The following is a 4,158-nucleotide window of genomic DNA, read 5'->3' as shown; positions in this document are numbered from 1 at the left end:
AGTGACTAGGTCAATGCTTTCGATAGCTGTGGTGTTGACAGGCAGAAAATGATTTTTGTCGGCAAAATATATTGTAACAGGCTCCATAGCTCAGTGGTTAGAGCACTGGTCTTGTAAACCAGGGGTCGCGAGTTCGATCCTCGCTGGGGCCTGGTCGCGTGAGTGTTTTTGACTTTACTTGACGTATATACTGACAAATATTTGGTAATAAATGTGAATTATATTTCTGCGACAGTATGGCATTTTTACTAAACATGTCTATTAAAGCAGGTGTTAAGTAAAGTGTAGCTTTTTGCAAACTCAAGCCACTGATGATGAAGAAGAAGAAATCCTTTATTAGTCACATTAACACGCACAACATGCGAAATTAGGGAGGGAAACTGCACACGCCATGCATATGTGAAAATCTTCTCCGCCTTTAACCCACCCTTGGTCCGTCCTTACTCCGCGGCGGACCAGGAGCGGTGGGCTGCCAGCCGACCGGCGCCCGGGGACCACTTCCTTGTTATCACCATTGGTCAGGTGGTGATCTTCTTGCGTGTTTTTAGTGGGGATTCATTTTATGGAGGATACACCAGGTGAACACGGGGAGAACATGCAAACTCCACACAGAGAGGCCCCTTACTCCTCAAGCAGCAGGCACCGACGGCATGGTGGAGGATACGCCCACAGCGGGATTCGCACCGGAACCTTCTAGCTGTGAGGCGACAGTGTTACCACCTGTTCCACCGTGCCACCGCCAAATAACAAGAAACCAAATAACAAGAAAGGAATCAAACAGTATTGCAAACAGTTACACAGTGTGTGCATGTGTGAAGTTACACTACATGTGTGTAGTTGTGACTAGTGGTCCTTACAAATGTTTCTCACATTGCTATTCACTTCCACACATTTCTACATCAAGTAACCATTAAATACCACAAAGTATTATTATTTCATTGTATGGTGTTCAAAATAAGGCACTTTCCTATTTGTATCGTCTATGAAGTGATTTTTTTTTTTTAATTCAAGGCACATGATAAGAGTTCAGGTTTAAGGAGATATGTTCCATGTCAGGTATTGAACTGGCGATTTCAGATAGTTCAAATATTGCCTATTGGACATGATATTATCATTAGGAACTACAGAGACAAGTTTCAACCATGATTGAGGTTCTTGAGACAATGTCTTAAAAATGAGGCTTGGTGGTGGAAAATGCTCGTTTTATCCCTTGTTTTGAAGTAGCTGTTTCAAAGTGACTGTTTTGTCCTTCAGTTTAGTTAGGATCTTTATCAGTATCAGTTCGTTTCTTCAGATGATATATTAGGGTACACCATGTTAGCTGAAATATTTTAAACCACCACACAGCATAATAGTGACGCACACAAAAAGCAGTGTAGCTGCAGCTTTATAGGTTAATGCCAGGTCCCTGAAAGCTGAACTGTTATGCCTTCTTAATGAAGCAGAAGTAGGCCTATGTGGCACACACCCACTGCATCTTGTGAACTTCCTTTCATGATGAACATGACGCAGAGGTGAGTTGGAGAGCTTTCATGACTTTAAAACTTAAAAAAGAATCCATCCCTCACCAATCAGTTGACAAGGGAAATCCTCCATGACTGAAAATAGGACCAATTTTGCCAATCGGCGCATACAACTACGTAGGTAGATGCACTTCACACTTCAGATCGTTTCTGCTTTCACTTCAGAAACTCTCCGTCGGTTTATGCAATTGCACTCGTCTCCAGGAGCACTGGAAGAACAGGGTAATTGTTTGAGTCAACACAGAATCTCACATAGGTTTAATAAAGAGATGCATACAGAAGTGATGGACTAAGTGATGCATGTGGACATTGAGAATCAAATGTGCACTTATGTTTGCTCATGTAATAAAACACATTCTGTGGTGCTAAAAGGGGCTAAAAGGCTGTGACAAAAGAAGCAGAAAAGGCACAAAATCCTATTTAGAGAAAAGGCACAAAATCCTATTTAGAAACAGCTATATTGTTTCTTTTATGCATCCTTCTTCGAGAACTACCATAAATTGATTGCATCTGATGCATTGCCCCATTTTCCCTGATGCATTACCCTGTACAGCATCTGGTATGTAGGAGTTAATATAGTGGAATTCTAAAATATATAACTGATTATAGCTATGAAATTTGATCAAACACTGCTATCGTAACCAATAACCCCAAAAAAGCTCAACATGACGTCTTCTCAAGCTCATACACTCATCTACTTTACATTCTTTCGGCCCACACGAAGCTGGAAGCAATGAACAGCTCACTGATCTGAGCGCCATCTCAACCCGTGGGTGGTGACATACAAACACTATAGGATTATTTTTACACGGTAAACCAAGCTATTAACAACTTTTCAGAGTCACAGTGTATGGGGCAAGGCAAATCTCCACTCTACTGCTTCTGTGTTAAAATGCATGTAGTGTGATTTTTCAGACCACTTCACCAGGGGCTGAGACAGGGACTCTGAAAGCTAAGTATGATTCTGTGGGACGGACCAAAAATGTTTTTGTTCATGTGGATGTGCAGTACCAGTCAAAAGTTTGGATACACCTTCTCATTCTCATTGCTTTATTTTCCAAATTGTATATTAATACTGAAGACATCCAAACTATGAAGAAACACATATGGAATGATGTAGTAGTAGCCACAGGCTGCAAGGTGGAGCAGCAGGTAGTGCGCGTGTTTCACAGCAGCACAGACCAAAAACATGCTCTTTAGGTTAATTGGCAACTCTAAATTGTCCTTAGGTGTGAGCGTGAGCGTGATTGGCTGTATGTCTATATATGTTGCCCTGTAATTGACTGGCAACCGGCTCAGGGTGTACCCCGCCTTTCGCCCAATGACAGCTGGGATAGGCTCCAGCGCCCCCACAACCCCGAAAGGGATAGTCGGGTATACACAATGGATGGATGGATGGAAAGTAGCCACCCTTTGCCTTGATGGCAGCTTAGCCCACTCTTGGCATGCTCTCAATCAGTTTCATGAGGTAGTCACCTGGAATGGTTCCCAGAGGTGCGGAGCACTTGCTTGCCTTCACTCTGCAGTCCAACTCATCCCAGACCATCTCATTTGGGTTTAGGTCAGGTGATTGTGGAGGCCAGGTCATCTAACGCAGCACTCCATCGCTCTCTTTCTTGGTCAAATAGCCCTTACATAGCCTGGAGGTGTGCTTGGGGACATTGACCTGTTGAGTAACAAATGATGGTCCCACTAAGCACAAACCAGATGGGATGGCATATCGCTGCAGAATGCTATGGTAGCCATGCTGGTTAAGTGTGCCTTCAATTTTGAATAAATCACCAATAGTGCCACCAGCAAAGCACCCCAATACCATCACACCTCCTCCTCCATGCTTCATGGTGGGAACCACACATGTAGAAACCATCTGCTCACCTTTTCTGCATCTCACAAAGACATGGCAGGTGGAGCCAAAAATCTCAATCAGACCAAAGGACAGATTTCCACTGGTCTAATGTCCATTCCTTGTGTTTCTTGGCCTAGGCAATTCTCTGCCCGTTGCTGTTCTTCCTCAGAAGTGGTTTCTTTGCAGCAATCTGACCATGGAGGCCTGATTCACACAGTCTCTTCTGAACAGTTGATGTTGAGATGTATCTGCTACTTGAACTCTGTGAAGGATTTATGTGGGCTCTAATCTGAGGTACTGTTTACTATTTGTGGTTTCTGAAGCCGGTAACTCTGGTGAACTTATCCTCTGCAACAGAGGTAACTCTTGGTCTTCCTTTCCTGTGTCGGTCCTCATGACAGCCAGTTTCATTATAGCATTTGATGGTGTTTGCAACTGCACTTGAGGATTCATTCAAAGTTCTTGAAATTTTCCAGATTGACTGACCTTCATGTTGTAAGGTAATTATGGACTGTCATTTCTATTTACTTAGCTGAGTGGTTCTTGCCATAATATGGATTAGAACAGTAGTCAAATAGGGCTATTCACTCTATAGACCTTTGTACCAACCCTACCTCTGCACAACACAACTGATGGTCTCAAACACATTAAAAAGGCAAGAAATTCCAGAAATGAACTCTTGACAAGGCACACCTGTTAACTGAAAACCATTCCAGGTGACTGCCTCATGAAGCTAATTGAGAGCATGCCAAGAGTGGGCTAAGCTGCCATCAAGGCAAAGGGTGGCTA

At 43.2% G+C, this 4,158-nt stretch overlaps 1 non-coding gene across 1 annotated transcript; it reads left to right on the top strand.

Annotated features, from left to right (window-relative positions):
• The first annotated feature begins 79 nt into the window (after positions 1-79).
• Positions 80-152, top strand: trnat-ugu (transfer RNA threonine (anticodon UGU)). The gene has a single exon. It is a non-coding gene; the product is annotated as a tRNA-Thr (tRNA).
• Positions 153-4,158: the final 4,006 nt, after the last annotated feature.

The sequence above is a fragment of the Chaetodon trifascialis genome, chromosome 19, assembly GCF_039877785.1.
Source record: "Chaetodon trifascialis isolate fChaTrf1 chromosome 19, fChaTrf1.hap1, whole genome shotgun sequence".
Lineage (NCBI taxonomy): Eukaryota > Metazoa > Chordata > Actinopteri > Chaetodontiformes > Chaetodontidae > Chaetodon > Chaetodon trifascialis.
Note: the sequence above shows the minus strand (reverse complement) of the source record. Positions and strands in the feature narration are given on the sequence as shown.